General features: G+C 33.2%; 1 protein-coding gene and 1 long non-coding RNA gene across 3 annotated transcripts in view; one reads left to right on the top strand and one right to left on the bottom strand.

Annotated features, from left to right (window-relative positions):
• The window catches only part of LOC128556382 (uncharacterized), a 60,132-nt gene that overhangs the window by 8,453 nt on the left and 24,644 nt on the right, over positions 1-27,035 (top strand). The gene's annotated exons all lie outside the window — the stretch shown is intronic.
• Positions 15,838-18,460, bottom strand: LOC128556384 (uncharacterized). The gene is made up of 2 exons (XR_008370608.1): positions 18,080-18,460; positions 15,838-16,535 (listed from the first exon to the last, which is right to left on the bottom strand). It is a non-coding gene; the product is annotated as an uncharacterized LOC128556384 (long non-coding RNA).

Genomic DNA, 27,035 nt, shown 5'->3' on the forward strand with positions numbered 1-27,035 from the left:
CTGCAACGGTCACACAGCTGGTCAAATTATTCTTACAGGTAAAAATTTGCCGTTGCTATGCGGACATAATTTACAGTTGTACGACCCAGTGGTAGAAGAGTGTATCAATGGTCATGTGCTTGAAAGGACAACCACGTCAGCGCCAAATAACCTATCAACTACACAGAGCAGTCTGTTAGTGCAAACAGAATCCATACCTGTCCCAGAAGAGAAACCAAGTAGAATGTCTAAAGAATGTATAAAAGTCCTTAGAGTCACAGAAAGATGGTACGAAAATTGCGAAACATCCATGCAAACTGCACGAGCTAACTCATACAAAGTCATGATAAAAAAACTGTGTAAATACTTGTAAACAGTAGTTATTTGCTAACGTTTAAAAAAAGGGAAATTGTACAGAAGCAATAGTAAAAAGTTGCTGAAATAGCCTTTATGTGTTTTCGCTGCCTTTTTATTCACACTATTTAATGTGATACAACATTACATTATATAACAGGTGATTTAAACACTCGCAGTATATTTTCTTTTGCTGCGCGATCCTATATGCCATTTAAATAACTCAGTTTTGTCAATTTGTTGTGTAGTTAATGATATACTCCTTAAAAAACCCAGCATTGTAAAACTTCTTTTAGTTTAAGTTCTTTACTTTTGTTTCGTAACGTATCGGGTAGTGAACAGATTTCATGTTTTTCTATATATTGTTTTCGTTTGTACAAATCTAGCATTATATTTGTTAGTTTGTTTCTAAATATTTTACTTTTTGTATGTCGTTTTTCGAATAAAGTGTTCTCATAAAGCGTTTTATTAGTTTGCAACCAGTGGCACTGTTGACATAAAACGAAATACTCATTGCTTCACTAAATTAATTGTACATCTTATATTTCATGTTCTTGTGCTTCATTTCCGATGCATTAATGTTTGCTTCAAAAAATAAATATTAATGACAAGCATTGATTCTGTACACCTTATTGGGAATGTACAGGGTGTTTATTTTCTAAATTCAGTAATAGACTGTGTTGGTAAAATGCTTTGATAACATTCATTAAATTTTTTGTTTTAGTTGTTTGTGTGATTTTATTTATGATACTTTACTTATGCGTAGCTTCAAGGAATAGTTTTCATAGCACAATTATTACAGTTGAAACACTTTTTACTATAAGGACTTGAGAGCTAATGTGTTCGAAATTTTCATCTCATGTGAATTATATACATGTTTATCTAACAGACATAACTTTCTTTCTTGTAAAATGAAATCCAAGAAAAATATCAAAATTAATAGTTCAAGGCTACCAGAATATGAAGATATTTTATATTCCCAAAATCAAACTTTAGTGAATATTAATGGTATTTCATATACTGTCCGATATCATACATATATTTATTTTGTAACATTACATTTAATATTTGTTTTTCACTTAATGTACTTTGTACAATTAAGGGAATGATTTTATGTCTATCAGTTATCCCAACAGAAGACATGTTATTGCGTCTATAACTATATGCAAATTGTATATACTTTATCACGTACATTATGTTTCTTCTTTGACTAGGGGACTTATAGGCCCATTGGGCCGGGTGCTTGCGTTCTTGCCTTTGAAACTTTGTGTTTATAAATACGTACTGCACATATAACTATAATAAAATATTTACAATCTTAATGTTGATTTATTCAAAAAGCTACAAAGAATTTGTGATGACACAAAGTGTTTCACTTTTCCCAAAGTCAATAAATCCTGTTATCGACCTACTTTAAAGGCAATCGTTGTAAGACATCTTTACAAAATTATTATTTAGGTTTAAAAGAACCCTTGTATTAGATTACAAATTTTTATCAAGAAGAAACCAGACTTCAATAGGCACTAATAAAATGATAATTGGTTATCAGGCAAGTATTAAATTGCGCAAACCTATTCTTATGTCTCTTATGTTATTAACATTGAAATATAAATGACTTGAGCATGTCATTTTTGTTTGTGATGAAATAGTGATAAACCATATGACAAGTCCAACAAGTCAAAATCATCTATGTACTGCACTGAACGAAAATAGCTCCATCGGCAACAGAAAAAAATAATCAAGTATTAGACTTATGACTTCCTTTCGGATAGTACACTCATTACTGTAGAAGAACTTCTAAACCTGAAAAAGTAGAATAAACTAAATTTTATATTTCAAAAATTACGCCTTCAAACATGCCTAGATGCTGTTGCACTGAAGTAAGCCAGAGGTGGATCTGTGAGAAAACCTCCGCCTCCAAAGCGTGTGGTAGGGGCCCGGTCCCTGGTAGGATCATAGCACAGACATAACAATGTTACTAGTAGTTTTTATTTGCTTGTCGCTCTGCATAAACATGACAGATCAACAACATCTCAACTTATGTAAATATATTGTGAGTAATAATCTAATCAGTTATGTTGCTCTATACAGATGGGCTCACTCCTTCAAGGAGACTCCGCCGTTATATGACTGAATTGTACATACATTTGCTAAAACATTTTCTTCGATTTTTGTAATTGTTTATTCTTGTTTGTTTTAGCATAAATGTCTCTAAAAGTCTCCCGACTGCGTTAAAATTTTAAGTGTAATTGTTATGTATAATAATTTCACATATAAGCACGTAACATATACTTGCTAATATATGAGAGAAATTGCGTTGCAGTTGAAACATAAGCCTCGCGACATATATAGGTTAAGCTTAAATTACAAAGCCAACTCATACACTAACCAAATTGTCAACTAATAGGCATACGAGGGATCTACTTTTCAGATTTTATACGGATCCGACAAAAAGAATTCAACTGAAAAGCGTTAAATATCCATGTTTTCCTTACTTTTCAAAGAGGGTCCTATGTTTTGAATCCGGATAAAATGTTTACTTGAAAAAACAGAGACAAAGTGTAACAAGTCCATAAGTCGAGTTCTGCTCAACCCGAGGCCAGAGAATGTGGAAAGTAGCGTGCATTGCCACAATCGTCCATGAATAAATCTATTTTCATTTTTGTCGTATTTGGCAACTTGTTGCTTATCAATTTTTCTGTTTTAACAGTTAAAATATTGAACTGAATGAAGTTCTATGAATATGAAATTTTAATCTGTCCTGGCGACAAGGTACACTAAATACTTATAATACATTTAGATGAAATTGGAAGGATGTTTCAATGTAATCCCAGACTGTAAAACGTTTCAAATTCAAAAGAATCAAAGACGCTTACGCCTGGTATAATATGATTTATTGCAAGTCTCTCTGTTGGCCAATAAATAGACACCTATAAGACTGGATATTTCATACATGTGACTAAATACTGGAAACATCAACATGGTTTCCCTAGTTTGTGAAATATTTATAGCACATTAGGTTATGACACTCTATTGCTTTAAGCAAATGTTATAAGAAACATTCTACGGCAACGCATATCCAGTACAATAGTACAACAGTACACTGTGCATAATATATGCAAGCCAATCAGTGAATAATGAAGCAAATATCTATCAAACGCTTTCATTTAAAGAAAGGTTACACTTCTGCATAAGTAACAAAATGTTATGTTGTAGCACTATAAGTAAAACTTTTTATAATCTTAATAAAACATACACTCTCACACAATTCATAATAAATGTAAAGTATGAAACACAAAACAAAACAAGGACAACGACTCAGTAGGAATGGCAACGTTTCAAGAACGCAACCTCAAAAAAAAAATCCTAAAGTAGCATATGTATGGAATTGTTGACATTGATTCAAAATAACACAAACAAAGAAAAAAAACCTTATAAACGAACATCGCGGCTTGTCGCCATGGAAAGGTCTGTGACAAAACACCTTTGGAAAGTTACAACCCTTGCTGTTAGGCAAAACCATGTTCCAAAGTTATTTGACAAGGTAAATAAACATTATTGCATATGGAAAATTCATTGTACACGTTTAATAGTGCACAAACAGCTTCTGTAAGAAGTAAATTCAATATATGAAGAAAACCTAACACATCATCATATAAGCTTGTTAATACCTTTGCAGAAAGCACAACAGCAAGGAGAACAGCCTTACGTGCCCTACGAAACAGTTAGAAGAAGATAAAAGTGATCTTTTAGAACTGCCTGCTTATCATGGAGTTTTGCTCATTTTCTGTTTGATACAACAAAAAGGAAAGTATTCGACTGTTAAAGTTCTGAACACCAAACATGCATTAAAATATTCTGATGGGGGAAGCGACTAACAAAGTGTTCGCATATTTCCACCCCAACCATCTAGCGCAGACGCTCTGTGCATTTTCCCTACCCAACCATTTAGCGCAGACGCTCTGTGCATTTTCCCTACCCAACCATGTAGCGCAGACGCTCTGTGCATTCTCCCTACCCAACCATCTAGCGCAGACGCTCTGTGCATTTTCGAACCTAACCACCTAGCGCAGACGCTCTGTATTTTCCCTTTCCAGCTATGTAGCGCTCATTTTCAGAGCTCACACATTTATATAACCGCCCTGCTGAGGTGTGCTGTAATAAAATGAAAGTTAAAATGATGCTCCTGGAACAATGGGTTTTGAAAACGAGTTTTTCGCTAGAAATACATTACCCTGCGTTTAAATTAAACACATAGGCAAGAAACACCGTTTCAAAATTACATTTGAAGAATAATTGCTTCTTGTAAATTCATCAAAGTGTATTGAACGTTTCTGAAAATTGAAACTGTCAATTATATAACACTTTCAGAGACACCAAAAGAAGAAAATATTCGCCTGAAAGCATGATGTTCTGTATGACCTGCGATGCTAATGCTGTGAATGTATTGTTTCTAACCTGCACTCATCATAGAATGTGTATGGATTGTGCAAAACAAGTGTCCCAGTGTCCTGTATGTGACAGGCATATCCGACAGAAAATAAAAACATATTTGGTTTAATCAAGTCAAGTTTAATGATATTATGTTCCATAATAAAACTGCATTGATAATGTGTCACTTTCTTCACTTCTATACTCAGTAGCCTTTATTGTTATCAAACTTGGCAGAATGTAATACAATGACCCATCATACATTCGCAGCTATATATAAAACAAGAACGTTACCATAACGACGCTGCGCTGCTTTGTGCATTCTGATGTCAGAGTGTTTCGAATAAGTTCTCGCCTCAGAATGATGCATTTAAGCGCCAACGGGGAAACTAGCGGCTATTGAACTAAAAGGAAATAAGTATTTAATGGTAATTGTGCAGTATTCCGAACCGCTTTCCCAGTATTGTCAAGGATACAAATTTACAGAGTACGGCTTTGAAAAAATAACAATTATTTTTATAACAACAGTGCGGAAACAGGATCAGTGGCCCTCGTTTAACTATTAAACAGCCCTTTAAAATACCCTAGTAGCAAACTCTATTGTATCAACTTACAAACGTTTCTTGGACATTCACATTTTTCCTTTAAAATAATGTAATTACATCTATAAGGATATACTTTGAAAGCACAGAATGAAAAAAAAAAATAAGCAAAATAACAGCAGGCTCGGTTTGAGTGAGTCTGTTTATGAATGTTTTAAAACGAGCAATATTTCTACCCTCCCCCACCCTCTCCGCCAGAACCGATATAAACGGAACTTTGTTATTAAGATTGAATGTTCCGTGATCCTGAAGAATCAGAAAATACAACAACAGCTAAGCCAAGAAAGAGGAGACCCTTTACAACAGTCACATGGAATTTAAACGACATTTAAAGAATATTATTGGGTAAGCTAACAAAAACTAATAGCTACCGTTCCAAAACTTCCAAAATAATTACGCAACAAACAGTCAAAACCAAAAATTTGATCCACTTTAGAAAATTCCTTGTCGCCTTCATTCTGTTTCATTTATTACAAACACATGATGAATAAATTACATTGGAAAGAGGTTTTTACTTTTACTCTAGCCAGTGCATATTCTTTGGGTTTTTTATACTTTTAGTCGATCCTTTTTCTACTTTCTATGTGCAGTAGGATTGAAATAAAAGCTTTCTGTTCATTTCTGCCATGTCGCCAAGTATTCTGAGCCAAATAATAACTCTGTTGATAGCACTGGAGTACATCTGTGCACCAAAACTACATGCATTATTATGAAAGAAGGTTCATTGTAATTGCGGAAGGACATTTTCAATAGCATAAGCACAAAATGCATTCATCCCGGTCATAATTATTACTGTCGCCCAAAACAGTTCTCACCTACCGTAACAATAACTAATATATTAACAAAGTATTTTGAAAAAGGTATAGATGTGACAAAAGTGACACAAACTGTCGTCAAATGATATAACTTCAATAAAGTAACTCCCTTGTTACGATCTGATAAGTAAATATTTCCGATATTGTCATTTCCAGCTCATCTTTATTTTGTCGCGATTTAAAATCTCTCCTCCGTACCGGTAACGGGGACTTCTTCAAATATTCGTGATGATAATGGTGTTTTCCCTTTGTGTCTGTATCATATACCTTGAATACTTTGTGTCTGTATCATATACCTTGAAGGCTTGTTTCCATCAAGGTATCGAACAGTTATCAAATATTGAAATAATTTTATCTCTTCCGTAACGTATCACTTCCGTAACATAACATATTAGCTGTTCTAACTGCCTATTGAAATGCGGAAAGCACAAAAAGTTTAATTTTAAATCATTGGTGGAACAGTATTTCAAGTAAATGAGGTAAGTTCATAGTTATATACAAAAAAGCATTCTACTATATGATGTTTATGGGATTATGTTTTAAGGTGTTTGAATGTGTTTTCTCTGCTTTTCCAGTTTAGTTTGAACGTAAAACTATACATAAAATATAGCGCTGAAATAAATATGCCTCTTTAAACATGTCCGTTACGGAGGAGATAACGTGTTCGTTAATTCCAGTGCGACATTCAAATTTCATAAATGAAAGAGACATGTCAAAACTGACTCAGATTCAAGAAATATTTTGTCTGACTCTTTTATCAGTAGAAAAGTGATACAGAGCTTGATTTTTCCCACATAACCGTTACGGAGGTGAGATAGTTTTCCTGAATGCATTGAACTTGTCCTTGTTCAGTCACTGCACCCAATACGATCTGGTTTCAGTAATGTTCTCGTCATTATGTAATATTAAAAACCTTACTAATTTTTTTTTAAAATGTGCCTCCAGCGACCACATGTTTTATTCTGTTACCGAGAAGATATTATGTTATGGAGGTTTACATAGAAATTTTGTTATTTATATAGTTGAAATAAGGTATTCTTAGACTTGTTTTATTGTTACACAGTAATAAGGTTTCTCTGATTTTTTTTTTTTTTTTTTTTTTGACAAATTTGACTTTTTTTCTTCCATGTGCAAAGAAGATATAGCGGCACATATAACTTACAATAACGGACTTAATAAAACCGAGTCAGCTATTGTTTTAGTTGACTGCATTCTTTGCTTTCAAAGGATCTTTACAGAATTTATTATCCAATAGAAATTGTTGTATGTTGAACGTCCGAAACATCGGTAGGAAAGAATAAAAGACAGAAAATGTTAGTAAGAAAACGATTATTAACATTATTAATTGAGTTGAAATTGTTCAGAGAATGGTTGACAAACACACTAATATCAGAAAAGTAACCGAAAAATGCAAATTCAACTGTTGCTGACAACTCTTAGAAACTGGTGTGCGAGGAGAGACATTTAGGATGGCTGCGTAATGTAAGACATGGCTCATGATAAAGTTCTGATTAATTTTCTTACTGAATCTTGGAAATATAGTAACAAATGCAAAGTTCCATTCGTCCAAGATGTAAAAAGAATAAAAGAAATCAGACGTATACAAAATAGCTGATTATTAAAAAAGACAGGAAAATCAAGAACTGTTCAATGTTTTTTGACGGAGATCGTAGATGGATAGAAAGCCTGCATCATGAGAGGGCTTTATCATTTGAACTGTTTCTAAAGACATTTTGTATTATGCTATTTAATCTATTACACACAGCAGTTTGAATATAGGCTTAACTATACATGTAACACAATTTCCGTAACGCATTATCACTTCCGTTACTAGATGCTACAATATTTGTTGTATATACAGTTTTTGTATAAATGCTACACCTGGTAGTTTAGTTTAGTTGCTGTTCAGTTTTATGCAGGTAATTGTTTGAAAATGCAGTGTTTCAAGGGCTGTCTCTTCAATGAAATGTATTGTTTTTGAATTAATGTTAGGTGACAGGTTTCTAATTCTTTACCACTGCCAGTACTGTAATATGTGAACTTATTGTGTTGTTTTTTTAATCAATGTTTTAAAACATTTGATAAAGTTCCAAAAACAATGTTCCCATGGTAGAAAAAACAACAACAATATATTCTTTAGGCTTATGTTTTCATTTCGATTTAAATTTTATCACTTCCGTAACGGAGTTGTATGTTTTTAGAATCACCATTCCAGCACTGTGCTATACGTATCACATCCGCAACTTTTTGGTGGTGTTTAGGACATTTTAAATTGACAGAGGGATGCCAATATTTTTCTATACGATGTTCAATTTAATAATTAGAACGAGTGTAAATATTTATTTTTTTTTTGTTTTAAAAATACAGTTTAAAATTGTCACTCATAAACCTTTATTCTCTCTCGGTATTGACGGTAGAAAATGTCATATTGATTGGATTGTGTATCGGACGTGTTTTTCAATTATGTTGCATTAAAGAGTTTCTTTTGAATAAGTAATTGCGTTAATGTTTAATTTCTTAATGTCCAAAAATATAGATGGTCACTAAAATCTACCCTCCGTAACATGCGTAAATACACATATGTATCAATGTTCGATATTGTTTAAACGCTAACAATGGTGTGGTAGAAATTTCTCAAAGACAACCAGGAGATGTTGGACTTTTAAATAATACAAGTTAAGAACTGTTATTTAAAATTCACATATTTTAGATTTTTCTAATTGTAAGTGGGTCAAAATGTTGGTTTTGGCTGCAAATCACATCGAATACAACGTTTGGAATTGTTTGAACGGCGAGTGAGATAAATCTCACACAGGCCCGTATGTAATAACATTGATTTTAGTTTCATCAACTCCATGGAATGGATATTGCATTTTGATTTAATTCATTACCAGTCATGTCAACTATATAACTTAAAGTTGAATTAATGGTACAACTCTAACAGCTATTTACTTCTTTCGTCTGCATGAATTTTGCGTTACAGATCGTAGATTCTTCCATAGTTAAACTTCTTTAAAGAATGTTTTATTTTCATTCCGTCAAAATGGTGCCCCATGACACACGGTATAAAATATTTCGACAATTTCATTATACTGCTACTGCTGCACACATATATCCATGCGAAATGTCTGTTTAAAATAAATGAACCATAGGTATCAAAGGATTGATCACTGAAAAAGGGTTCCTATCGGAATTCAATCAACAATTGTAGCTTACATCGTACACTTCTTTTTAAAGACTAGCTTTCGGATTTGATATCTGATGATTTTGTATCTATTTGAGGAACATATCTTAGAAAATTATAAAATGCGAATAAAATTGTCATTTAACAAGAATCAGTTTTGCATCTATTAGGAATACGCGATGTTCACCGACGTACTGGATTTACCGGTGTTGAGTTGGTTCGTTTCAGTACGTACAATACTGCTATCATGTGCTGATATAATTTTAATTAGTATCCGACAAGAACATATTAAATTATTTTCAGCTGTTGATGATATGCTGTGTTTCCGTCATTTTTATGAAATAATATTGACACAGTGAGAACAATTTGCAGATTTCATCAGGCTTAAAGAATAGAAATGAAGGCTTTATTCCCGTTAAAATCAGAAATAGTTCAATAAAATTAGGTATATTTATAATGTTACGTACTAGTACTACCCTAAGTAAATTGTTATATAATTTTACCAACATCCATGACGTATAATCTCACGTAGTTGGTAATAAATGCAAAGTATGAAGGAAACGAAACAAGGACAACGACTCAGTATGAATGGCAACGTTTCAAGAACACACCTTCTACAAAACCAAATCCTACAGCAATGCATATATGGCTTTGTAGACATTAATACACATACAATAAAAAAGGAAACAAGGAACGAACAAGGAATCTCATAAACAAACACTGCGGGTTACCGCATTGAACGATCTGTGACATAACACCATTTAGAAGTTTAAACCGGTTATCTGCGAGCAAACCCTTACTTAAACCCGCTATGTTCCAAAGTTATTGAACAGTGTAAATAATGTTTTTACTTTAGGTAAATTCTTTACATGCGTAATAGTAAGATAAATAACGAAATGGGAAGATAAATAACGAAATGGGAAGCACCAAACGATTGGGCAAAATTATATAGAAAAAAATCCTAGCGTATCTTCATATCCGCTTATATTCAATACCTTTGAAGAAAGCAAAACAACAAGAGAGGGAGATTCAAGATATTTTATTTAGGAAAAAAACATACAATATGTTGCCGAAAATGGAATATAACATTGTAATACGTATGTGCAAAACACAGTTTCATAAGTTTAAGCCTGGGTGAGCAGGCGATGTTCGTGCTGTTTGGTGATATTTATGGTTGATGTCTCAAGTTATTAATAGTACTGAAAAAAACACACAACAAGATTGGGTGGTTTTAACAAACACGTGACTCTTCACACTTACTATAGGTAAGATTTACTTATCTTAATTACCATCGATGTTTGAAACAATTAATGGAAATGCGTAAAACGGACAAACTAATTAAATGTGAAATTCATTCTCAGCTACATTCATATAACACTGAATACGTATCCATCCTGTCGTTCAATATGTCTGTATCTACCTTCTTTAATCAACAATTTAGGAGCTGAGAATCATAATTCACTCAAAGTTTTCGATGATTTATATTACTTGCACAACATGAATATTTTTTCTACACCAAAACCATCTTTAATTATACAATAAGTGTCTAACTTATGGAAGTCATTGATTTCGTTATATCGTTGATGTAAGTATTGATCTTTTATGCGCTGAATTATTTGATTCAGTTGTACATTTGTAATATTTGATTATTCCATACATATGCAAATCAAAGTTAACTTAACATACATTTAACATCATTACACCATTTATTTGATGTAGTGCCATTATTATTCTTCATATTATAAATTCTATACACTAGTAGATCTATATTTGTTTGGAATCTATATCTTATTATTCTTATTTTTCTGTAAACATATAAAAGGAATCTACCTAGTTCGCTGTACAAGGTGGCATTTACTATTTGTTGTCTAACACCTAACAACTGTTTCATACTTTTAATATGCACTCTCGCAATATTTGGTGATTTGTGTAGATCCCATTTTTTCGTGCCATAATTTAATACAGGTAAAACCAATCAAACAGTTTTAGTTTATCTTGCAATTCTGAAGAAACTATATCGAATAACGTATTAATGAAAACAACGTTTTAAATGCTTAATATGACAATGCACAATTTGTTGTGCTTGGAAATAACGACCATTGGAAGAAATATTTACTTCTAGATATGTAAACGTTTCAACATTTTCACAGGTTTTATTAACAATTTGCAACTTTGGAATTTCGTAAAATACATCAAAATTTTCAGATATATTGTCTGGATTACAAAGCAACAGTTTTATATGTCAAGAGTTCACAGTTATACCCCATGATTTACAATATAGGCATTCAGCTTATTCAACAAATATTGTAAAGCCTCAATAGTACATTGTGATTATGAAAAAATGAAATTGTATCATTATCAAATAACAAAAGAAAATATTGTAACTCATCTGTTGTATTTGTCATCACATAAGTATAAATTGCATTAATGAAAACTAAGAACAGCAGGGGAGATAAAGAGAATCTGTCATTGGTTTTCGGTGAAGATAAGAAAATCCTTACCCGAGGGCGCACCGCTCAAGTCTTAAACGAGGATGTGCCGAGTTTAAGACTTGAGCGGTGCGCCCGAGGGTTGGAATTTCCGATCTTCACCGAACACCAATGATGGATTCTATTTCTCACTTACCACAACAGAAACAATAAAAACAAGCATGAAAATATGGAACTATTTTATGTCGCGCATAAAGTCATAACGTAATGAAGCATTACCACACATCACCGATTTGAGTGTACAGCGAGGTCAACAGTAAATGAACAATTTCAAGAAAATTAATGGATTAAACAGTGTTTAACGTTTAACATATAACAATGGAGAAGAAAAACTCGTTAAGAAATGTAACAACAACTGTTAACAGTGAATTATGCTCTTGGGAGTCAAATATGGAATTGATTAGTTTAGAGCTATTTTTAGACTACACGGCATATTATACAGTACCAGACAGCTGAATTCAGTGAAAACAACATAAACGACGCTGAAAACTGTCACTGGTCAATGCGTTGCCTCTTTGGTTGGTCAATATGCAGAGTAATATTGAATGCGCCTCCGTAATCGAATTTCCAAAAATGGAACTCAGTGCACGGTTGGTGTCAATGTTGAAGGAGGATGTTTCTTGATGTTGTGTCTGGGATATGTGTACTTGGGAGCTTCTTGTTGGTGCTGAATGGTGAAGATCCTGTGGCTGATTTAAACTGTTACTATGCTGTGGCTGGACATTTTCTTTCAAGTCTTGGACAGTTGAAGACAAGATTCTGGACATATTTTGCTGATGCCTGTTGGTGATCTTCCTGTAGTTGTTTAAAGAATGTGGATTTTTGTGACCAGTTACATGGGCTGCTTGACCATGTGGAATATTATTGTTCAAAAGTTTCTGGCACAAATGCTTTCTGACACTGGTGTTTGTCAGACGTTTGTTGTTACAACTAGGTAAGTTGGCTTTTTCAGTCATTTTTGTCATAAGATTGTTTATTTTGTTTAATCCAATGGGCTGTGAAATGAACCACCTTTCATGCTCAGCTGGTAGCTCACTATTTGTTACTGTAGCTAGATAAAAGGGGCTGTCATCATTTTGCATTCCGTAAGATCGTTTAATGGCATATTTCTTGTAAATCATTACAGGGCACCTGTTTTCATCTCCGGTAGCATACATTCTTGGATTTGATGCCCTGACACTGCCAATATCTTCGCCAGTGCGCGTCTTGGTTTGGCGTTCATGATACTCAATATATTCACATTTCAAGTCATCGTCATAGTGCAGCTTCAAATCTCCCCAGCATAAGTTTCTGTGCTCAGCAGCACCAGCCCTCGTTCCAAAATGCATGGTATTGTTAAACCATAGAGTGTTTATCAATGATGACGGTGATGCAGGCCCTAATTGATGAGCGTCATACAAAAGATCAATTTCTTCGTCAGTGATTTCATCAGCAGCATGTGGTTTATTACCACGACCTTGCTTTTTGAGTCTTTTTGTTTACATTTTAGGACTTCACGGGTCTTCGAAAACCCATAGCATGTGATAAGACTTATGCCATAATTGTGTCTCTTTAAATATCTTTCAAAGCTACTAAACATACTTCTTAATGTTACAGGTTCATACTCCTGTCCATTCTTTTGGCGAACACCGATAAAAACTGAGAGATATGTACATCCAATTCTGATGCAGGTATCTGGTGAATTGGACGAAGCTCATTCTGGAGTGCGAGGTAATTTTCAAGAAGTTTTTAATGACTTAATGTTTTTCTTCTAGTTGATGAGTTTTCATTTTCTAAGAGTTACTGGTCAATTTCAACAGGTCTGAGAAAGCGATTGGCCTAAAAAAGTAAAAATATGATAAATTACAGATTTTGAACACAGTATCTACCAATCGCTGTTTTGACATGAGCATTTAGCAAGTGGAAACAAGATAGTCCTGGTGAAATATAACATTGTTTTTTTTTCTGACATGCTATGTTACGGTCCGACTGGAAACAAGAACCGAGTCCGACTGGCCATTAACATGGACAACAATATGTCACGGTATAGGACTTGAATATTAAAACGGGAAAAATCTGTAGGTGGCCGGGAAACTCAATCGGTAGAGCATCGGAACGGTATTCCGAGGCCTCGGGTTCGTTTATTAATTATAGTAGGAACAGAGATAGTAGCAAATTTTTAACTTTTATACTTGAAACAGGGTCTTTAATACATTTTTGCTGATACATCTAAACATATTTTTGTCGTTTTTAGGCTCTATTGCTGTGAAGCATTTGTTTAAATGGACTTCAAAGCCAAGTGTGTTAAGATGTGGCAGTGGACCAATGATACTTGTTGTTTAGAAAGCGAGCTTGCTCAAATCAAGACTGGTACAAGGCCAGTTATTAATAATTCACTTGGTTAATCATTTAAACTAACCTGTGCAGGTAATGGCGAAATAGGCTTAGATTCAGTGGGAGACTAATTGCTAAATGCAGACATTTCACACAACTTTTCTGCAACATAAGGAGCATGATCAAAGGATTGCAAGGTTGAGTTGTCAACAAAGGAGAACAGGTTGTTCAGCTCTGTAGAGTCGATATTATCCAAGATCGAATCTTCAGATACATCTGTTTCATATCTCTGAACTGTGGAACTAAAAGATTTTGTGTAGACTTCATTTCTTGACACTGTATCTGTAGCAGTACTCTTGTTTGTAAGTTTATCAAAGTTAAATAAATAGTCTGGTAAACCCTTCACCAGTTCATGTTTTGCCACCATGATAATTTGTCCATCATTGAATAATGGCACTTTATACATGCAGTAAGTTCCTAGTGGGTGAACGATGTCCGTTATTTTACCTTTCTCGTCATTTGATCCAACTTGAACAGTGTCCCCGACCGAAAAATCATGCATTGTTTACAATTTTTGACACTAGCGTTATTTTGTACTCGCCAAGGGAAGCAACTCTATGTAAGCGATCTCGTGATTTTACATATATCTACCTCCCTTGACTTAAAATGTAAGAATAAGAAAGTAGTTCGCACGCGGAGTGTAGGATAACCCATGTGAGATAAGATTTTCCAGCATTTCTAAAAATAGAGATTTTTCTGTCTGATAAGTGAGAAAATGGTTCTCCCATGTGTGTTTCAAAATTGTCTGTAAGGGGCCGTTGACACGGACATATGATTTCACGTTTACATACATAACTTTTAACATAATAACTATTTTTGATGAAGCTACACACGTCATACAGTACCTCTTTTTTGAAGAGTAAATTCTACTCAATTCCTATAATAAACCTACTTTGAAGAAACTTTTCAGGGGCGTAGGTTCAAGCCCCATTTGAACCAATTTTTGCCCCCTTCTCGTAAGTTTTTAAGTTTCAAGACTTATTATTAATTTATCGTACAAAAGAGGAGTTTTCTTTTGATAAGCAATTTCTTGCTGTTCAAAGTAAATTTACCTCTGAAACAGAAGGGGGAGTTACATGCGGTATAAGTTCTCTATTTTACCTTTACTCTTTAGATTAAATATTGTGGAAGAATTTTAGGAAGGTTTTACTTCTACCCTAAGATTATTTTTGAATGAAGTGAGCAAAATTTAAAACAGTCCCGCAGGACTTCTGTCTCATTAAATCTGTTTACTTGAGACACCCTAGAAAAATGATATTGACAGTTTTATTTAGTGTTTTATTATTGTTTACCAATAGCTCGGTGTTTCTTTTATCAACATAATGGTAAAATGAATTGCCGGCAAACATTTTGGACAGTGGCCATCACTTTGCAATTTGTCTCTACTTGAACTTCAGGAGCTACCATAAATTATAAAAAAAATATTAAAAACGTAACGGTAAAATTTTTAAAAATTTGCTACACAATGAAAAACAGTCAACTTTAAGAACATACCTAGCAAATACAATTTTTAAACCTTACTATTAGGGGTCTAATACCTTAAACAAGAATCCAATTTAATACGCAACATCAAATGCTTTTCCAAAATCAACAAAGGCTAAGAATAGCGATTCTTTGTCACAATTTGTTATTTTGTTTATAATAGAATTTAACACAAAAATACGTTATACTGTGCTTCTTCCTTTTTGAAAAGAAAAATAACATCTACTAATTAGTCACTATTTTACACTTGCGTAGCCTGCTATCTGACAAAATTGAAAATAGTTTTGCAAATATACTAGTGAGATAAATATCCCTGTAGTTATTAACGTTATTAATGACACCCTTTTCCGCACCTCACATTTAAATCGCCATTAACTGACATAGCACCTAATTGACAAAATTGAAAATAGCTTTGCAAATATACTAGTGAGATAGATATCCCTGTAGTTATTAACTGCTCTTTTCCCCGTTGATATCGCGTTTATCATTCTGAAACGAGGATACGTTGCCTTTCCGTAACGTCTTGTGGGAATTGATCTGGACGCTGTGTCTTTAAATCTGAAAACTATCAGACGTATCTTGCCTGACGAGAATGCAGTGACCATGCGAGCTACGTCGATAGCAAATTTCGATTCATAGTCTGAGCATTTTAGCATTTTTAACAAAAGTCATATACCTTTAAAATGCAATTCTCACCCACGTGAATGGATGTTTGAGCGGGTGCATTATTTATGACATATTATGTGGGATCAGAAACTCGGTCGGTTACCACATTCCTACGAGTTCTCAGAATTCTGGTATGGAGTGGGATTTCGCTCATTTCCTTCTGAAATACAAAACAAATAGCATGTTTAAACCCATTGATCAACTGTTAACTTCAATCATATCCTCCTCTAGTGAATCATTGGCTAATTTAAGCTTTGCATATTTATCCGCTATTTACTCAAAGTTTTGCCGCAGTTTTTAATGTTATATTTATTTATGTTTGTACGATACGACAGCGTATCATATTGTTCACTGCTAAACCGATAGCTAATTTAAACTCGTTGATCTTCTGATCCATGCTATTCAGACGTAGCATTATTGCGTCTACAGACTACTATCCTAGATTTGTGTCTGTATTATCATGGCGATACAAAATATTTTGTAGGACACCAGTCTGGCCGTTTAGTTGACCTAACATTGGCGATTCGTGAAAGGTTGGTGTAAAACTATAAAAGAGAACCCATAACCTGATATTTAAACTGGGACTGTTCATCATTGACTGTGATTCACATTTTTACTAAATGTTTGTGAGGCCGAGGGCTGACTGGATATCATCTTTTTTGTTTTTTTCACCACAGTCTTTTCAGTAGATGGCGGGATTACTTCTTTTTTCCTCTTTTTTCCAATTACATACTTACAAACTATCGATCTATGTCTCAATTATGAATAGCTATTGCACTATATCGTCTTTAAAATCTATGTGGAACATTATAACCACAAATATTTATTTGACATCCATTAACATTTTTCTCTTCAAATTTTCTCGACCGCCATATTACACGCATGCAAACAACAAGACAAACATCATTATGGGTCCAATAGGTATTAAGAAAAATATCAGGTGATCTTTTAGAACTGCATTTCATTGTGTTTTTTTTTGTTGTTTTTTTTTCTTCAATTTTCTGTCTTATATAACAAAGAGGAAAGTAGAGCACCCAACTGAAAAAGCTCTGAACTCCTATCGAAAATAGTCTGACGATAACCTCTTTAATACAAAATGTTATTTTTATACCACTAAACAATTGGATAATTTCTATGACAAAGCTGGCAAAAAACATCCCCAGTCAAGTCAGGCTTAGATATACCTTTTTGGAGAAATGTTTTAGATTACAAAGATTACAAGGAAATTTAAATCAAACCTGAATTCTGAGAGTAAAATCTTTTAAAATATAAAGGCCGTTGCCTAAACATGATAGAATATGCGTTTTCATTGAGGCACAGACCGGCGACATATACATTTTAAGCTTATATGAAAAAGCCAACGCGCATACCGGTACATTTATCAAATATGCAGACGTCTACGGACATACAATGAAAAATTAGATGTTTTTCCTTTTTCTTTCAATATAAAAAAAACCTGTGAAGGGTCATGTACTTCAAATCTAAATAAAAATGTGGTTTATGCACCAGATATAAACGAACTTGAAATAGTAGCATCTAAAACTAAAATTATACAAAATACAATAAATTTCCACGTTTCAATTGATTTGAATCCGCCCTGCTGACAAAGTACACAACATCCTTAATTATACGAGATTAGTAGACGGATTTTTGCCAGTAAAAGATAAGAACGGATCTAAATTCAGGTACAAGAAATTGGCTTACCTTGCTAGATTCTATAATGAACATTTCCATCATTCAGTTTGGACAATACCATTTATCATTCGAAGGGATGTTCACTGGAAATGTACTGACAGAATAACGAACTGTGCAGACTATGATCAGCCTTACAGACTGATCTTGGTCTGCACTGGTCGCATTGGTAGAATAATTGCCGCCAGCGGACTAAAGATTAATAATGAACGTTTACATTCGAATGTAATAAGATAGTTTTCCTTAAGGCCAATGTAAAGTATATTGAGTTAAACGTTTATCATACTTATATTTATGTAATGCTTCAAGTTTAAATATAAGTTTTATGCGTGTTTGAATTTTTCTGCACTAAGTATATTTTTCTATGTTTATTATCTATTTCCATTACGCATTTTGAAACATATTTGTTATTTCTCCAACCTATTGTTTGACTTAGGCAATTTTTGTTCATCTAAATTTTGTTCTTTTTTTTAGGGCAAGATCGTATTTGTTTGTGAAGAATCAAACCGTTGAACAAAAAAACAAACATGAGATCATGCGAGATATCCAATTTCTACCGTTACTTTATAACAAGTTTACTATGAAAAACCTACTGCGTTACAAATGTCTACCTATCCCAAGGACTGTAAACATGTCATTTAAATACGGTACATTAAGATAGTGGTATTTCACCGAAATATTTCGACTGTGACTCGACAATATGTTTGTTTACTTTTGAAGACTAACACACCCATTAGTTTATTTGCTTCTAATGCTTTGTCTTACTTACAGGTCTCCAACAATTACAAATAACGTGTCACGCTTATGGTATTACCAGACATAAAATTAGCAATGATGTTTAAGTGGAAATACTTAAAGTCAACCAAAATAACAAATATGTAAACGTTGCAGTTTTCGAAGGAATCCCATGGTATAAATCTATATCTACATCGGACTGCTTTTGTACAAAGAACAGAAGACAATGTTTTACTTCTCTTTTAATGCTGTAACGGTTCTTGTCATCTTTGCTAACTATATTAAAATGTAATTTAATGTACCTTTTAATGTCATTAGTACATTAGTACCATGCTATTGAACTGAGCATTATTCACCAATACCCCATATACAATGCGACACGTTGATAGATGAAAATTATGCATCCCTACTGCAACGGTCACAAAGCTGGTCAACTTGTACTTACAGGTAAACATTTGCGCTTGCTGTGCGGACTAAATTTACAGTTGTACGACCCAGTGATAGAAGAGTGTATCAATGGTAATGTGTTTGAAAGGACAACCACGTCTGCGCCTAATCACCTATCAACTACACAGGGCAGTCTCTTAGAGCAAATAGAATCCATATCTATTCAAGAAGAGAAACCGAGCAGAAGATCTCGTCGAACATGCAGGTAATATATGCGCAATTCAATATTTAGACCTTTATACTTATGTATCAAACTATACAATCATGTTTGCTTCACCAAACGCATAGTTTTTGATATTTTATCTATATCTTGATGTTATAAAATCCTATAGGTTCACGAGTCGCGAGTCTTAAAGCTGCGTCAATGTTATATCGAAGTATTAATTATGGTGATCCAAAGCTAAATATGGTACATTTCTAATTCCATATCAGAGGCAAGGCTGACATATTGACATGTAATGGACACTTGTTTTGTGGACGTAATGAAGGCTATAGATGCTGTGGATTTGGTGTTTACCACCCTAAAACACAGACATGTTGCAGGAAAACAAGCGCAGTATTCAAGATCTACGATGACAAACCTGAGAAAAAATACATGTAAGATACTTTAAACATCTGTGCTGATAGAACAGTATGTTTGATATGTAAAGGAAACTGATAAATTTATATAGTGGTGAACGAACCTGTGTTCCATGAGGTACTACGTGTATCAAAGATCGTGACAAATATAATTTTAAAAAAGCGGTAGTTTTAGTAACTAAGGATTTCAGTTTCAAATCTGAAAGTTATTTAAATATTTAACACATTCTAATAATACTTCTTAGAATGTAACATGTGTTAATGGAACAAATACATTATATATGACCGTCAAGGTTATAAATAAATGATCCCTTTATCTAAAGGTGTTGCAATCTTCATGTATATGAGCGAGGTTCACCTAATGCCACATATCAACATCAGGCTGCCAATGACAAATTCTTTCAAAAGCCCAGGAAGTTGAGGGGTTACCTGAGAATATGTTCAGAATCTTTTTACGGTAAAACATCGCCCTGTTAACCAGTATAATTGTGTACTCGACATTCTTCCAACATAAGTCCGATGATTACTAAGCTCTAAATAATCATAACACAGCACCTATAGACACTATGGAGAACTTTCTGTTAAACTTTTTTATATCTTATTTTTTGTGAAATTCCAGTCCACTTCATATCATTTCTAGCATTACAGTGAACGAAACAAGTTTGTTATTAATGATGATTAAAGAAATTTCTTTCGAAAGTGTACATAGATACTTCGTTGTTTTCTTGGGTTCTGTTCTATTTGCTTAAAGTGTAAGTAAGGCACATTTAATAATGTTAGATATATATTTTTCAGTTTTTCGAGTAGATATAAAAAAGCAACAGAAAGAACAATACCTTACAGCTGATGTTAGTCTGTGGAACTGGCGCCCGGCATCGACACGCGGAAAGCTGCGTATGAAAAAAACTTCAACCCGAAGGAAAGATATGGATATTTCATTAGATGAAATTAGCAAAAAGAAAAACATTGACATGTTAGAAAAGTTTCCTGATATTTTCAAAGTATAACTACCTAAATGATTCTGTTCTATTTCTTAGAACAAATGAAGTTCTATATAAAAGTCCTAAGAGTCACAGAAAAATGGTACGGAAATTGAGAAAAATACATGCAAAATGCATGAGCTAACTAATACATGATAAATACTGTGTACATGCTTGTTAACTGCAGTTATCCACATGCGTTTTAGGGGCATGATTGACTACAGATATCAACTGAATTGTGTACAGAAGCAATAAGGAAGTGAAGAGAGTTGCAAAAGATAGATTTAACATGTTTAGCTGCCTACATTTATTGAAAATAGTACAACACTGAATATCGTCGGTGATATAATTGCTCAAGTGTTTTCAGTTTGGTCAGTCAATTGTATATAAAACTATGAATGACCATACATTGTAAAACTTCTTTTAGTTTAGTTCATTTCTTTTATTCTTACAAGTTATTTACTTTTGTTTCATGACGTATCGGGTACTGAATATAGTGCATGTTTATATATATTTTCTCGTTTATACAAAGCTGGAATTATCTTTGTTAGTTTGTTTCTAAAAACTTTATTTTCCGTATGTCGTCTTTCGAACAATAATGCTTTTTTGTAAGTGTGCAACATGTCAAACTGTTTGTAAGTGTGCAACATGTCAAACTGTTTACATTAACGGAATACTCATTGCTCCACTAATTTAACTTTTTATATTTCATGTTGTTGCGCTTTGTATCAAAATAGTTATTATTAACAGTTTTCATTTTATACACTTTACCGAATTGATTGCCAAGGATGTCCAAGATGTTTATTTTCTAAATTCAGTAATAGATTGTGTAGGTAAAATGCTTTGTTAACATTTATTTATGCTTACTTATGCTTAGCATCAAGGAACAGTTTTCACAGCACAATCATTGTAGATGAAACACACTTTCTACCATAAGGACTTGAGAGCTAATGTGTCCGAAACTGTCATCTGATGTGATTTATACACTAGTTTATCTAACATACAGAAACTTTCATTCTTGTAAAATGAATGTCAATATTTTTAATCTAAGGCTACTAGAATATGAAGATTTTTTACATTCCTAAAATTAAACATTGGTGAATATTACTGATAGTTCATATACTGTCCGCTATTGATATATAATCATACATATATTTATTTTGTAACATTACATTTGATATTTGTTTCCCCTTTAAGTACCTTGTAAAATTAAGGGAATAATATGTCTATTAGTTATCCCAACAGAAGACATATTATTGCAGCTATAACTATGCGCAAATTGTATATACTTTATCATGTACATTATTATGTTTCTTGTAGGTGACTTATCGGCCCACTGGTCCAGGTGCTTATTTTCTTTTCTTTAAAACTTTGTGTTTATAAATATTTACTACACATCTCACTGTAATAAAATATTGACAATCTTATTGTTAATTTATTCGAAAAGCTTCATGTGACAACACAAAGTGTTTCACTTTTCCCAAGTCAATAAATCCTGTTATCGACCTGCAAGGCAATATTGTACGACATCTTTACAAAGTAAAATTGAAAATGGTTTAAATTAATCCTTTGAACTAGAACACAAATTATCATCAAGAAGATATCAGACTTGACTAAACTCTAATAAAATGTAATTTGGTAATCAGGCAAGTATTAAATTGCGCAAACCTATTCTTGTGTCTCTAATATTATAAACATTGAAATATAAATGACTAAAACATGTCATTTTTGTTTGTGATGAAATAGTGATAAACAATTTGACAGGACCAGGTTTCCAATAACTCAAAATCATCACTACACTGCATTGAACGAAAATAGCTCAATCGACAACAGGGGAAAAACAAGTATTAGACTTATGTCTTCTTTACAGACAGTACACTCTCATTACTGAAGAACTTCTAGACCTTAGAAAGTAAAATCGACTAAATTGTATATTTCAAACATACGCCTAAAGAGGTATTAAACATACTTAGATGCTATAGCACTAAAATAAGCTAGGGGTAGTTCTTTGAAAGAGCGCTGGCCTCGCAAGATCATAGCACAGACATAACAATAGTACAAGTAGTTTCTAATTGCTTGACGCTCAGCATAAACATGATATTTCAACTTGTCAGCATTATTTTTCGGTTGAATAAAACATGTGCCTTAAGCGTAGGGACATTGTGCTCACTCCTACAAGGAGACTCCGTCGTTATATGATTGATGTACAAAAGCTTCTAATAAATTTTCTTTGATTTCGTTTTATGTTTATGTTTATTTTTTATTTGGTTTAGCATGAAATGTCTCTAAAATGTTGCTTATCATTTTCTTGTTTCCTTTCGATTGTTATTTTCTCCCAAACGCGTTAAAATTTATGTTATGTGTAATGAGTAATAAATTACATGAGAGGAAATGCGTTTGTCATTGAAACATCAGCCAGGTGACATATATCATATAAGTTTACATTAGAAAGTCAACATATACACTACACAGACTTCTACAGATACAACAAAATGAAATTAGTGGAAAAATTTAAAATATCCATGTTTCCTTACTTTTCAAGTTAAGATATAATTAGAGGATCGTATACTTCGGACCTGGAGAAGTGCTCACTTGAAAGAACAGAGACAAAGTATTCAAAATGTGCATAAGCTGAGTTCTGCTCATCCCGGGGCTAGAGGTTGTGGACGGTAGCGTGCATTGCCACAACCGTCCATGAAAAGATTCAACCAATGCGAACATGCAATAATTTCATTTTTGTCGTACTGGGTCATCTGTTGCTTTTCACTTTTTTCTGTTTTAGCGATTAAAACATTGAATTAAACGAATTTCTATGAATATGATTCAATAAAGTTTCATCTGTCCTGGCGATAAACACTTCATCCATATAATACATTCAAACATTGAAGATCCATCCAGAATATAACTGTAAAACTGAATCAAAGATGCTAACGTCTGATATAAGATGATTTATTGTAAGTCTCTCAGTCAGCTCATAAATAATGTCAGGAAATACTGAATATTTCTTACATGAGAAGAAATACTGGAAACATCAACATAGTTTCCCAGGTTTGTGAAATATTTATAGCACATTACGTTATGACACTGTCTTGCTTTAAGCAAATGTCATAAGAAATATTCATATTTTCTACAGCAACGCATATCCAGTACAATAGTACAACAGTGCACTATGCATATATGCAAGCCAGACAGTGAATAATGAAACAAATATCTATCAAACGCTTTCATTTAAAGAAAGGTTACACTTTTGTATCAGTAACAAAATGTTATGTGCTAGCACTATAAGAAAAACTTTTTATAATCTTACCAAAACAATATACAACTTCCATGACCCACACTCTCACACAGTTCGTAATAAATGTAAAGTATGAATAAAACAAAGCAAGGACAACGACTCAGTAGGAATGACAACGTTTCAAGAACGCAACCTCCACAAAACCAATTCCTAAAGCAGCGTATGTATGGAATTGTTGACATTGATTCAAAAATACACATACGAAGAAAATATCGATTCTTATAAACGAAATCCGCGGGTTTTCGCCATGGAAAGGTCTGTGACAAAGCACCATTGGGAAGTTTAAACCGTTTATCTGCACACAACCATTACTGTTAAGCCCATCATGTTCCAAAGTTATTTGACCCCTATATAATAATAGTGACACAAGTCACGAAATATGCCACAAAAAGCTTCTGTAAAAAGTATATACAAAGAAAACACGCCATCATAGTAGCTTGTGTTCAATATCTTTGCAGAAAGCAAAACAGCAAGGGAACAGCATTATGGGTCTCACGAAATAGTTAGGAAGATAAAGTGATTTTTTAGAACTGCTAATCATTGAGTTTTGCTCATTTTCTGCTTGAAAGTATCCAACTGTAAAAGTTCTGAACATCAAACATGCATTAAAATAGTCTGATGATAACCTCTTTTAATACAACAATTTATAATTTTACCACTAATTGGACAATTTGAATGACCAACAACCTTACGAAGCTGCTAAATTTCAATAAAAAACTGCTTAAAACTGGTTATATGTCTAAATTTCTAATTAGACATATGAAAACGCCACAATACACTAAGTCAATGTCGATTCGCTCAGACCTTAAAACCCGTCACCGAACAATTCCGTCTTGAGGTAAACTAGGATAGAGTAAAATAATATTTGCCTTTTTTACCGTGGCTGTTTTCATAAAACGATACAATGTTTGAGCTTCGAAATCTTCACCCAGTTTACACTGCCAAAAAGTATCCCATCAGTCGTATTAACCATACAAACCTCTATTGACTGAATAAACCCAAATGCAGATATTGGCCTGATAAATGGGTAGTGGTAGGATAAAATATAAGACTCTTTTACAGATGGGAATATCTGACTTTAGGGTTTGCTTATGTGCTCCGCCGAGAGTGGGATGTCACATGCCATATTGAACAGATACATAAAATAAAACTAAAGACTGTTTTGTAACGTTGTTTTAACAATGGCGTATTTTAAAGAACGCGAAATAAACGACATTTCAGTTAAGACTTATTGTTATTATTCGCTGCGCATCGTTAAGTCTTTCTCGTGAATCGAGAAATATACTGGAAGAATCAAAGAGGAACTGTGAAGGTATTTGACTTTTATCCGATTTTATTTAGAAATTAAAGATTAATGCACGGTTGATGAACGTAGTTCGTGAGACGTCATTAACAGCACGAGGGTCGCCTTACACCGGAAACTCCTGAACATTTCAAACATATTTCTTTATGTTTTAATAATGAATATTGCAATACAGCCTTTCAATATTCATAAAAAGTAAGTCAATTCAAGTTATATTTACGTAACTATTCAAAAATACTTCTTGCTGATATCTCACTTTCTACAAACTATCACAAACATTTCCAAGGCCATGTAGAACATGCGCTAACGCTATTTTAGCATAAAACGAGTAAAAACCAAATAAATGAATATATTGTCCCTCAACGTCATTAACTTTCCATAAAATGCGCGGTAAAGTCTACGTTGTTTTTTCACTGTGACGTCATGTGACGTCCTTTCCTTTTGAATTATCCGTTTTGGGGCCGTAATACGTTTAACACACGTTTTCTCTCCTGTTAAAATACCTCCGAAAAGTAACAGTAACAGCAGTTTTATGCTAGAATGAAGAACACAACGTCTTTTTTGTTTTAATAAATTAAAGGAATATAAACAAACGTAATTATATACCATTACACCCATATAAAGTTTTGTTAAATACACTGTACGTCTATAAATAGATATTACGGTTATAGTTACTGGGATTTTTATATCTATTTTCGTCCTGTAGATAAAAATAATTCTTAGTTTCCGCTCTAAATCGTAATTTACGTCAGGCTATAAAAAGGGCTTAAGTAACATTACTTAGGTAATTGTCATTTTTAATGCAATACTGAGATAATATAATATATAAAAGGCACGTATAATAAATCTTGGTGTCAGATAATATAAACTAGTTAGTATAGCGTTTATATCATTTACATAAAGTTTATTCAATTAATTTGATAGAAGCTTATTCTATTTATGTTAATTCCATTATATGCAGTGTATAAATTATGTTGAAATATCTGACAAAAGAGTTTTTCTTTAAAAAGAGACGTCTACATATCAATGATATCTGAATAATATATTACATGTGCACTAACTTGTACATCATCTTGTTTACCTGTGATTGTAGCATTGAACGTGACTCAAAACATTCAAAACTGAAGTAAACAATCACTCGAGAATTGGTGTGACAGGGCTACAGAAGGTCAAGATACACTTTATCTTATATAGACAAAAATAAGTTTTATAATGACTGAATTAAGTAATGATTTTCGAGCTTGGTAATCAGATACGAAATTTTAAAGTTTTTAAGTGTTAGAAATAATATATCTATGATGTTTGGAACATTCAGTCTATATTAATTGTCTGTTCCTCAACCAATCAAGTTTTGCATTACACAATGTTTTAGTAAATTGTTAGTGAGTTGATAACCCCTCCCGCCTAGGGAGATTTTCACAAAGCAATAAGCCAGTGCAACATACCACATAAGTCTTTATGTATAATCTACCATAAACACTTCAATATATTTAATAGATGATTTTGAAAATGTCTGGAAATCTATTGGTAAAGTTTTCATAAAAATTACATTTTTTAAAGAGGTTAGAAATTAGAAAAGAAACTGTAACGAAATACTTTATCATGTTAAAGGGGAAAAGTAATTAAAGG

This window comes from Mercenaria mercenaria, chromosome 4, assembly GCF_021730395.1.
Source record: "Mercenaria mercenaria strain notata chromosome 4, MADL_Memer_1, whole genome shotgun sequence".
NCBI classification, from domain to species: Eukaryota; Metazoa; Mollusca; class Bivalvia; order Venerida; family Veneridae; genus Mercenaria; species Mercenaria mercenaria.